Source organism: Sinocyclocheilus grahami, unplaced genomic scaffold (genome assembly GCF_001515645.1).
Source record: "Sinocyclocheilus grahami isolate Dianchi unplaced genomic scaffold, SAMN03320097.WGS_v1.1 scaffold3441.1, whole genome shotgun sequence".
Lineage (NCBI taxonomy): Eukaryota > Metazoa > Chordata > Actinopteri > Cypriniformes > Cyprinidae > Sinocyclocheilus > Sinocyclocheilus grahami.
The window spans coordinates 4,626-16,549 of record NW_015508568.1 but is presented as its reverse complement, the minus strand read 5'-3'; the positions used below and the strand labels follow the sequence as shown (position 1 = coordinate 16,549).

Below are 11,924 nucleotides of genomic sequence, written 5' to 3'. Positions count from 1 at the left end.
GGAAGAGCTATACAACATTCAATCACCAGCGATGACAGAGAGTGTGTGTGCTATTCTTATAGTCCTACTAATGTGAGACAGCTGTGAACTGATGATGAGATCTGATGAGAGACAGGTGATGCACTTGATGAGTCCGGGCAAAGGATTATGGGAAATGGAGTCCTGAGTGAATGGCAAGGTACAGAATGGAGTGCCCTCTAGAGGAGCTCATGGGCACTCCAGCTGGAGATCATGACAGAGCCCACCCCTAAGGAGTGGCTTCCAGACCATCCTTAACATGAACAGACCAGAGTTCAGGAGGGGGGGGGAACGGAGGCGGCAGGTCCATGAGGAAGGAGAGGAACAGGGGACTGAGACAGAGCCGGCGGAGCGGACAGCCAAGGTGGAACTGGCGGAGCAGAGGGCCAAGACGGAGCAGTGAGCCAAGGCGGAGCCATCGGAGCAGAGAGCCAGGGCGAAGCCGGCGGAGCAGGGAGCCAGGGCGGAGCAGTACGCCAAGGCAGAACCAGTGGAACAGAGAGCCAGGGCAGAGCAGAGTGCCAGGGCATTGCAGTGAGCCAGGGCGTAGCAGCCAAGGTGGAACTGGCGGAGCAGAGGGCCAAGACGGAGCAGTGAGCCAAGGCGGAGCCATCGGAGCAGAGAGCCAGGGCGAAGCTGGCAGAGCAGGGAGCCAGGGCAGAGCAGTACGCCAAGGCAAGCAGGATACCACCAAGGCGGATCAGGCAGAACTGGAACATAGAGCACAGAGTGGTTAACAATGGCCTCAACGGCCGTAGCAAGACTGGCAGACAGTTCAAAAATTGCATCTTTAGCCATAACCGGGTGAGCAAAGAGTTCAGGGGCAGCCTTTTTGGTTGGAACAGGACAGACTAAGAGTTCAGAAATGGCCTTCTTAGCCGTAACAGGACAGGCAGAGAATTCACAGACGGCCTCCATAACCATGACAGGACAGACAGAAAGTTAACAGATGGCCTCCATAGCCGTGATAGGACAGACTGAGGGTTTAGAGTTCGGGAGAGGCCTCTTCGGCCGATTCAGAGCAGGATAAAAGTTCATAAGTGGCCTCCGTAGCCTTGACAGGACAGGCAGAGAGTTCACAGACGGCCTCCATAACAGTGACAGGACAGGCAGAGAGTTCACAAACGGCCTCCATAGCCGTGACAGGATGGGCAGAGAGTTCACAGATGGCCTCCATAGCCATGACAAGACAGGCAGAGAGTTCACAAACGGCCTCCATAGCCGTGACAGGATGGGCAGAGAGTTCACAGATGGCCTCCATAGCCATGACAAGACAGGCAGAGAGTTCACAAACGGCCTCCATAGCCGTGACAGGATGGGCAGAGAGTTCACAGATGGCCTCTTTGGCCGTAACAGAACAGGACGAGAGTTCACAAGTGGATACTACTGACAACTCTGGAGGTTCTGCAGCGGATGCCTGTGGAGGTTCTACAGCAATACCAGCAGGAAACAGTGAGAGTTCATTAACATTCTCCTTAACAGTACAGGTACAGAGTTCAGCAACGGTCCCTTTGACCGTGACAGGACAGACTGAAAGTGTACTGCTGGGCGCCACCACCATACCAGGAGCCAAAATGAGCGCCGCCGCCTCGGAGGGTTCTGCAGCCTTAGCCGCCACCTCTGGAGGACCAGGAGCGAGCACCACCATCTCTGGAAGTTCTGTGGTAGTGTATGCAGCCCAAACACACCAAAAAGCGATTCCCATCATGGGAAGCGCTTCAGACAGGGGAATCAGTTCAGAAACAGGAGGGCTAGAGTGAGTGGGTTTGGGGATACCAGCTGCGCGTGCAGACACCAGCGGTGCATCCCTCACACTGGATACCAGACAGGGATACCGAAGGGCTGACCTTGATAATCTGGGTGTATCAGACAGGACGTGATGTGACTCTGGATGATCAGCTGTGATGCGACGTGACGTGACTCTGGCCGAACAGCTGAGACATGACGTGACTCTGGACGAACTGCTGAGATATGACAAGACTCTAGATGAACAGCGGAGATGTGGAGAGACTCTAGAAGATCAGCTGTGATGTGACGTGACTCTGGACGAACAGCTGAGATGTGACAAGGCTCTGGATGAACAGCGGAGATGTGACGAGGCTCTGGCAGACTCATGAAGAGGCAGAGAGTTCACAAACGGCTCAGTAGAAGATGCTGTGACTTGACTTGACTTGACTCAGGACGATCAGCTGTGACTTGACTCATGACGATCAACTGTGACTTGATTTGACTCATGACGATCAACTGTGACTTGACTTGCCTCATGAAGATCAGCTGTAACTAAACTTGACTCAGGAAGATCAGCTGTGACTTGACTTGCCTCATGATGATCAACTGTGACTTGACTTGCATCATGAAGATCAGCTGTGACTAGACTTGACTCCATGTGACTTGACTTGCCTCATGAAGATCAGCTGTAACTAAACTTGACTCAGGAAGATCAGTTGTGACTTGACTCATGACGATCAACTGTCACTTGACTTGCATCATGAAGATCAGCTGTGACTAGACTTGACTCCGGAAGATCAGCTGAGACGTGACGATGCTCTGGAAGACCAGCTGAGACGTAACGATGCTCTGGAAAACCAGCTGAGACGTGATGAGGCTCTGGACGATCAGCTGTGACTTGACTTGACTCTGGGTAGGCAGCCATTTCGTGGAGAGTCTCTGCGTTGGCAGCCATCTTGTAGAGAGACTCTGGAATGGTGGACATTACGGGACGAGACTCAGGAGAAGCAAACATGACAGTAGAAGGCTGTGGTGTGGTGGCCATCTTGAGAACAGGTTCTGGGTTGGCAGCCATTTTGTGAATGATCTCGGAGCTGGTGGCCATTTTGGGAAGAGACTTTGCTTCTCCCATGGTGAAGGGAGAACCGCATAGCAAAAGAGCATAATCCATAAAGTTTCTCAAAGTACATTTGAATTCTCCTCCAGGAAACCATGACTTCAAAGACTCGTTGAGTCCAAAACGAAAAATGTCTTTTAAAGCAATTTCATCAAATGGTGCTAGATAGGATAACTCACAGAACTGGTGAACATACTCTTCAATAGATAAGCCTCCTTGCTGAAGACGTAGTAGCTGGTCAACTGGGTCCATGGTTGCCCTGGAATGCTCAGAAAGCCGCTGGATGATGTGGCTGGTGATTCTGTAACGAGGGAGGCGTGACGACAAAGTGGGGATCCAAATGCAAGGCTTTAATAAGAGCGTAGTCAAACAGGCGTGGTCAACAACAGCAAACAACAATGGCAGTGGCAATGCAAAAGAGTAATCCAGATAATCAGGCAATGGTCAGGGCAGGCAGCAAAACAATCATAAACAAGAAAACAGTCCAGAGATCAAAACACGAAGGCAAGGAAACAGAGAAACACGGAAACTTAGAAACCACGGCAGAGCTATACAACATTCAGTCACCAGCGATGACGGAGAGTGTGTGTGCTATTCTTATAGTCCTACTAATGTGAGACAGCTGTGAACTGATGATGAGATCTGATGAGAGACAGGTGATGCACTTGATGAGTCCGGGCAAAGGATTATGGGAAATGGAGTCCTGAGTGAATGGCAAGGTACAGAATGGAGTGCCCTCTAGAGGAGCTCATGGGCACTCCAGCTGGAGATCATGACAATAACATGATTTTATTATTGTAATTTTGACTTTATTCTTAAAATAGTATGACGGTAATCTTATTTATTTAGGTAGCTATTTTTCAGCATGACACTAAAATGCAGCTGCTATTTGTACTGCATGCAAACACAATCTTGGCACAGCGGCCCAAAAAAATAAAAAATTAAATTAAAAAAAAGTTACATTACATACTGAAAGAGTTTTTAATTTTTTATTTGAATTAAAATGTCTGGCACTGGCCGCTTGGTATTAAAAAAAAAACTTAAATTTAACAAACATAAAATGTTCCACTCATGTTTCTAAATTAACTTAATAAAGAAACGAAACGAAATATAACCTATAAATTTGCTATTAAAAACCAAAACTGAACTATTTTAATGGCTGCAACAGCAGCTGTGTGATGGGGAAGAGAGAGAGAGAAAAAAGACACAGGCTCGGGTCGGACTGGGGCGGAGAATTCTGATAAGTTGTCGGACAAGGGCCGGGCCCGTGCAGGGCTCTATATTCGTTCCCTTGTTTCAATTAAAAGTTCCCCCTCGGCTCGGGGGGCCCCCAATCTGCCCGGGCCCATATGCACCTGCATATCCTGCATACCCAGACGCTACGCCAGTTTTTACATTAATTTAAAAATGTACTAAATAAATATAAGCTATAGCCTAATGTTTTTATGTAAAATTATTTTGTTTTTCAAATATTATTTTCAGACATGAGCAGTACTCACATAGCCTAATTAACGTTACGCATTTAAAGTAACGACCAAGTGGCCAGCAGCAGACAGTGAGCATATTGTAGCGTTCTCAGACAAGGACGAGGCGTTTTGATGTACAAGGGGTGTTTATTTGGGCTGTTGTCGGCCACAACCCCCGCCGTACACACCCCGACTTCTAAGAGAACCGCATTTGAACCAGCGAGGCACTCATTCTCCCCCCTCCTTCTCTCTCTTTCCCCTTACACACACACAGGGGCGGAGCCTCTTTTCACATCCAACTCGAACATCCAATAACAGTTCGCAACACAAAAATGAATACAGTGCAACACTAACATTAAGCACATTGTTATCTATAACACAACATGCTTGAACATGCTACACTACCCCCCTCTTACTGAAGTCCTCGACCCCGAGGACAAAGTGTCTAAACCTGACTCGGGGTCTCCTCTTCCTCCTTACGCCCCCTGAGGAGCGTGTGAGCTTGGCTTTCCGGTAATGATTCCTCTGAGCCCTGCGAACGATCACCCTGAGGGGTGTTGGACAGCGATGTCACCTGCTGGCCGCTACTAGCCATATCAGCTGAGTCGATAACCCCCTCTAACCCCCTTGGAATCCCAGCATTTTGTGACAGAAGTACTGTGCTGCCCTGCAGTGTTGCAGCGCCCCGATAAGGAGCCAGCCTATCTCGATGCAGTACCACTTTGCGCCCCCGAGGAGGCAACTGTACATGATACACAACCTCCCCCAGCTTTTCCAATACTGGGCAAGGTCCCACCCAGTGGCTGTCCAGCTTCGGGCACCTCCCTTTTTTCCTTACTGGGTTGTAAACCCAAATTAGCTCCCCCACCCCAAAGTCACGCCCCCGGGCATGCAAGTCATAAGCCCTCTTTTGCCGCATACCTGCAGTCACCAGCTGCCTCCTGGCATATGCATGGGCAGAGTCCAAGCGGTCCTGGAGCTGTCTAGCATATTCAGTTCCAGCAGGAACAGGTGGAGCATCCGGGGGCCGACCAAAGGCCAACTCTGCAGGGGTCCTAATCTCCCTCCCCAACATGAGCAGGGCTGGTGTGCATGAGGTAGAGTCCTGAATAGCAGAGCGACATGCCATTAAGACCAGCGGCAGATGGGTGTCCCAATCGTGTTGATGAGTAGATGTTAAGATGGACAACTGCTCAGCTAGCGTCCTGTTGAATCGCTCCACAAGCCCGTCGCTTTGGGGGTGGAGTGGGGTGGTGCGGGTCTTGTTGATCCCCAAGTGCTCACACATGGAAGAGAACACCTTGGACTCGAAGTTTCTGCCTTGATCACTATGGATACTCTGAGGAACCCCAAACCTACTAAACATGCCCTCCACCAAGGCGTTGGCAACAGTCTCAGACTCCTGGTCAGGCAGTAAAAAGGCCTCAGGCCATTTCATAAAGTAATCCATAGCGGTCAAAATAAAGCAATTCCCCATCGTGATGTGAGGAAATGGCCCCATGATGTCCACCCCCACCCGCTGCATCGGCTCCCCCACCGGAAACTGCTGTAGCTGGGCCCTAGACTGACCCTGCGGCCCTTTGCGTGCTGTACAAAGATCACAGCGCCTGCAGAAGTCTTCCACATCACGCCTCAGCCGTCCCCAGTAGAAGGCCTGACGCAGATGTCGAAGTGTCTTTGTCACCCCAAAATGGCCTGATCCAGCCGAGCCATGCATGGCCTTTAACACTGCCTCTTGCATGTCCCAAGGCACCACGACCTGCCATCTCTTTTCTCCTGTTGCTGGCACCACCCATGCTCGCTGGAGAACCCCATCTACCAGCCGTAGACATTTGAACTTGGCCCACAATCCCTTGGTGAATGGGGAGAGGGCCACTACCTCCTCCCATGGTGGCCGCTGCTGTGCCTCTACCCACAGTATCACCGGCCGCAGGTCTGGGTCTCGCCTCTGATTCTCCATCCATTGAGTGACATCCACATCTTGTAGCTCCCGGCAGACCAGTTCGGGCCCACCACTTCCACCCACCTTCAGGCTAAGCTCCAGCTCTCTGGCTTCTCTGCACTCACAATACTTGCATTCCTGCATACTACATGGCCGTCTCCACAGAGCGTCGGCATTGCCATGCCGTTCCCCAGCACGATGTGTTACAGTGAACTCATAACTCTGCAGTTCCTCAAGCCAACGAGCCACCTGGCCTTCTGGTTCCTTGAACGTCATCAGCCACTGCAAGGAGGCATGGTCAGAGCGTATAGTGAAATGCCGACCGCACAGGTAGTACTTAAAATGCCTGATGGCAGAGATGGCAGCCAACAGCTCTCGCCGTGTGACACAATATCTCTTTTCAGCTTTGCTGAGCATCTTACTAAAATAGGCCACTACTCTCTCTCCATCTGGCCACGCCTGGGATAAGACTGCACCTATTCCATCCCCACTTGCGTCAGTGTCCAACACGAAGGGCAGTTGGGGGTCGGGAGGTGCCAGGATGGGTGCGCACACCAGGGTTTGTTTCAGAGTACTGAAAGCATTTTGACAGCTCTCTGTCCAGACAAAGTACTGATCCTTCTGCAGGAGCTTATATAAAGGAGCAGCGATACAGGAAAAACCCTGTACAAATTTCCTGTAATAGGATGCCAAACCCAGGAAGCTTTTTAACTCCCTTTGGCTCGCTGGAACAGGCCACTCCGGTACGGCACTCACTTTGTCCTCCGCAGTGCCGATCCCTTCACTGCCTATCCGATGCCCCAAGTAGGTCACCTCCCTGCCCAACAGTCTGCATTTACCAGGATGTAACTTCAGACCCGCCATTCTGATCTTCTCCATCACTGCCCTCAAGGATGTGATAGCTGACTGGAACGAGCTTCCATGTGCCAGTATATCATCCAAAAATACCAGACACTGCTGCCGTGGAATGCCTTCCAGTACCCTCTCCATTAAGCGCTCAAATGTGTCCGGTGCATTGCAAAGATCGAAAGAGAGGACTTTAAATTGCCACAGACCTCTACCTGTGCAGAAAGCTGTTTTGGGTCGAGCTTCTGGCGTCAGCGGCACCTGCCAGTACCCACACCTCAAGTCCAATGATGAAAACCAATGAGAGCCAGCCACAAGGTCCAAACATTCATCCACGTGGGGAAGAGGGTATGAGTCTTTCCGTGTCACTGCGTTGAGCCTCCGGTAATCAACGCAAAAGCGCCACTCCCCCCCTTCTTCGGGACCATGACTACAGGGGATGCCCAGGGGCTCTCAGAAGGTTCTATTATACCGGCACGCTGCATCTTCACCAACGCCTGCTCCGCAGCCTCCTGCCGTCCTATGGGCAATCGTCTCGGTCGCTGACGTATGGGTGCTGCCTCCCCTGTGTCGATATTGTGTTGTACCAGGGAAGTTTGACCCAGGTCCCCTTCCTCACAGGCAAAACAGTCCCGGAACTCCACTAACAGCTCCCACAACTGTTCTTGTTGTTGCGTGCCCAAATCGCTGGAGCTTCTCAGCATTATCTCTCGCAGCACTCCCATTGTTTCACCCTCTCTCCCAGAAGCAGACCCAGGCCATGTGTGTAGTAACTGGGGCTCCTGCAGGGACGCACTGGGTGGTGCTGTGCAGCACGAGTCATCCTCCGTAAAGATGCACTTCTCTCTAAAGGCGCGTCTAGTGAGGAGATGGCGAGTCAGGATCGACAACTTCATCCTTGCGACACCGACTCCGAAAACACTAGTTTATTAGTAAGTAATTCAAATATCTCCTTACTGTTTCCCCCGACGCATTTATGGTAATTACTTTTGCCGATGCTTTGCGGCAAGCTTTAGCCTATTGCGTGCATTTGAAATCAGAACTGTTCAGCTGCGCTGACGGCACGCACCATACATGCTGCTGCTGCTGGACACTAAACATGTCGAGCCGATCTTGAGTCACTGCAGCACGGTCTCGTGTTGTTTCCACCAGCGCGGCAATCTTTTTTCATCACTAATTAATGGATGTCTAAAATATAAAAATAAGGAGAAGCCTAAAACAGGCCCGAGGCCCTGCCCGCGTCTGAACTATGACGTGAAAATTGTCCCGAAGGCCAGCCCGAGGGCCGTAAAAAGGGCTGAAATGCAGGGCTCTAGCTCTGATCTAGCACACAGAAAACGATTTGACTGAAAATTTATCAGAAGAGATGAAAGAAAGATAGTGGTTATCTACACAATTCAGAAAAAGAGGCGGCTATTCTGCATTAGGTATGTTTTTTTTTCTTTCTTTTTTTTACTCTTTGTACAGCAGTTATTGTTCATTCTAAACAATTTTTAATGTAGAAAATGTGTTACATAAATACATGAAATGTAGAACATATAAAAAAGTTTGTTACTCCTTTCGAGCCGAAGTTCACAAAATTGGGTGTTATTTATGGGGAGTAGAATTATTTATTTATTTCAATGAATGTAATCGATTAGATATCATAATATTTAGGCTATAATACTATAAATTAGGTTGGTTTGTATTGCTGACGTAATATGTAAATGATATGCGTGCGGCCCGCGAGACTTGGACCATAGTGCGGCCCGGTGGAGAAAAAGGTTGAGAACCACTGTCCTAAGGTATGGATTTCATATTTTTCAAACGTTCTCTGCTTAAATAACCTAACGATGGCTCTTTATCTTACTTTTGTATGAAATATGCAGCCAGTAATATTACTATAATAGAGTCTATATACTGTATATGTAGACCTACAGTGAAATATTACTATGTGCTTAAAAAATAATTTTTGCTGTAAAACCTTTTTGAAAAATGCTTTATTTATAACATGCACTAAGACAATATACAGCATATCTTCAATATTTTAATGACTGACTATTATTAAGTCTTTGTTGTATATTAAAGATACAGTCACAGTTCATCAAATCTGTAAAACTATTTTATACTTTTCTAATCATTTAATTGACTTACTGTCAGGGAGATTCAAATCTGGACTACTGCCCACTGCAAAACAACAAAACAATTACAACAACACACATACCATGACATGAAAAAGCTGTACAAGCAATTTAAATCTATAAACTGTTCTGTTTCTTTTAAATACTTTTGGGGTGTCCTTCCATGCTCTTGCTCCTACTAAGGCGTCCTTCCCCGGTCTTCCGAACAACCGCTGCAGAGAGAAAATTACAACAAAGCTAATTAAATCACTGATTACTGGTTTTGGCCCTAAATTTTAAAAGAGTTGGAAATATCAATGTGATCACACAGGAATTCAGTGTGTGGGTTTTGAATATACTATATATCTCAGTGGGCACCTTGATATCAACTTTACGTCAAATCTTATTCCAGATTTCCAAGAAGCTGTAATATCATAACAAAAAAATACATAAATAAAAAAGTCGTTGAATCAAAGCTATGAAATGACATTCACAGGATTAGTCTTACCTGTGGACTGTTTCATAAAACAAGTTTACCAAACAAGCCATGCTTATTTCAGTTAGTCTGACTTATTTTGAACCAAATCAATTGACAATAAGTGAGACTAACTGAAATAAACCTGGCTTATTTGGTAAACTTGTTTTATGAAACAGGCCCCTGGTGACCTCTAGAATCGGCCATGTCTGTAATTTGTAAAGTAAATATTCCACCACAAATGACGTACCATATTTTGCCGAACACCCAGGTCATGTGGTAATATTAGCCACGTGCGAATTGGCATCTCTGTGATTTGGCAGGTTCGTATGTAATTTTTCAAGGTTTTTGTTTCCTGTGCGCCTTTTTATCCATCCTTCGCAAAGAATGGAGGCTGCATTGGAGTGTTTTAATAGTATTTTGGGTGCTAGGTCATATCGATATCGCTATATACCATACAACTATACAATTTGCAGAAAGAGAAAGGTGAAAACCATCAGAAGAGCGAAAACGTCTCGAGGTTATGTATGTAACCATGGTTCACCGAAGGGAGCGAGATGCTGCATTGAAACGCTTTGGGAACGCCCTGGCGAGACCACATTCTGAAGCACGTGTGAAATCAGTCCAATAGAGAAGCGAGACGTCACGACCGGGGTGACGTAAGCAACCAGGAAGCATAAAGGCGCATCCGGCAAATGCACATGTTAGCTTCTGCGGAAGCGAGCGCCTGCAGGGATGCAGGGAGTATGGCAGAGAGACACAGAGTCTCGTTCCCTTCAGGGAACCATGGTTACATACGTAACCTCAAGACGTTCCTCTTCAGGAACTCGAGCTGCGTCGAAACGCTTTGGGAACGAGAAAACCCACTGCGCCATACGAGCAAGTCCCTGTCTGGTGTGTGTCTGGCGAGCACATCAAGATGAGAGAATTTGGGACCCTGGGGTAGATGTCAATTTCCCCCAGTCTGATGCCCCTGATCAGTTTGGTTATTAAATGAAGCTGTTATGTTGCTGAATATGGACAATGAAAGTTTAACTCACATCTGCCTTCCCTGTTGGCCATTGTGTCGTCCACTGATGTCGCTAGTGTCTTTGTTCAGTCGTGCAGTTCACACCCTCATCTGGGCTTCCTTGTGGGCTCTTTTTCACTGTTCATTGCCCTGTGGGCAAATGCATACATTCAAATACATTTCAGGTTTGAGAAAAGAAAGAAAAAAAAATTGAGAAGACAAGAAAGAACAGAAATACCTGTCATTTTAATACTTGTATATTGTAACTGTCACTTTGTCTAATTGACCGTTCGCAAAGAGCTTGATTGACAGGCGATCTGACCAATCAGAACGCGGATATTATGGGCCGCCGCTGCGATCCGCCATCTTGCCCGACAGCTACGGCCGGTCTCCATAGAAATCCATGTTAAAACAGGGTAAACATTTTTTTTAAATATAACTAAGTATTAATATGTGCGGAGGGTTAAGCTGTGCTGTTGTTGGCTGCCACGGTAATTGCAATAAGCTAATGTATTCCTTTAAAATACTTGTTTCACATACCAAAAAATCTGTCATGTCCGGCACTGTATGCATGGCTTGTAAATACAGTTAAATACTGAGTGTTAAATAATAAAATAATATGTTAAAACGTGTGCTCTTATCATTCTGTGGACAAAATCTTGTGAACTTCGCCCCGAATGGGAGCTGTAATAAGTCTGCTCTTCTGTTTTCAATGCAGCTAACCTCGCGTCGCTTCATGTCATCTTCCCACTCATTAAACTATGACAGGTCCCTTACTGCAAAAAGACGGTCACTACGACACTCTTAAGTGATGAAACTATGGCGGAATGTGCTTTTTTAAAGGGGTCCTATTATGCTTTTTCACTTTTTAAATTTTAGTCAGTGTGTAGTGTGTATGTTTGGGCATAAAAAAGATCTAGAAAGTTACAAATCTCAAAGTCCACTACAAAGGGAGATATTTCGTTTTTTAAAAATCCCTTTTCAAGAACTACAACAAACGGCTCGTTTGGACTACAGCGTTTGTTTTCCGGGCTTTGTGGTATCACAAAGCGGCTCATTAGAATATCATTACAAAGAATTCCCGCCTACAGAAATGTGAATGGTTGGGGGGTGGAGAGGGGCGAGGTTGTGGTTAGAAGCACTTGGTTGAGTGACCGCATCAGACGAGACGACGAAGAAGAAGTGCTGCTGCGCTGTAGCCTCAAATTTTTGGCATGTCTAGAA

General features: G+C 47.4%; 1 long non-coding RNA gene across 1 annotated transcript in view; it reads right to left on the bottom strand.

Moving 5' to 3' along the window:
• Positions 1-4,343: 4,343 nt before the first annotated feature.
• The window catches only part of LOC107576287 (uncharacterized), a 10,849-nt gene continuing 3,268 nt past the window's right edge, over positions 4,344-11,924 (bottom strand). Inside the window, exons 2-3 of the long non-coding RNA XR_001608027.1 lie at positions 8,457-8,463; positions 4,344-4,437 (exon numbers count right to left, since the gene is read on the bottom strand). This is a non-coding gene — a long non-coding RNA (uncharacterized lncRNA). The remainder of the gene's footprint in view (positions 4,438-8,456; positions 8,464-11,924) is intronic.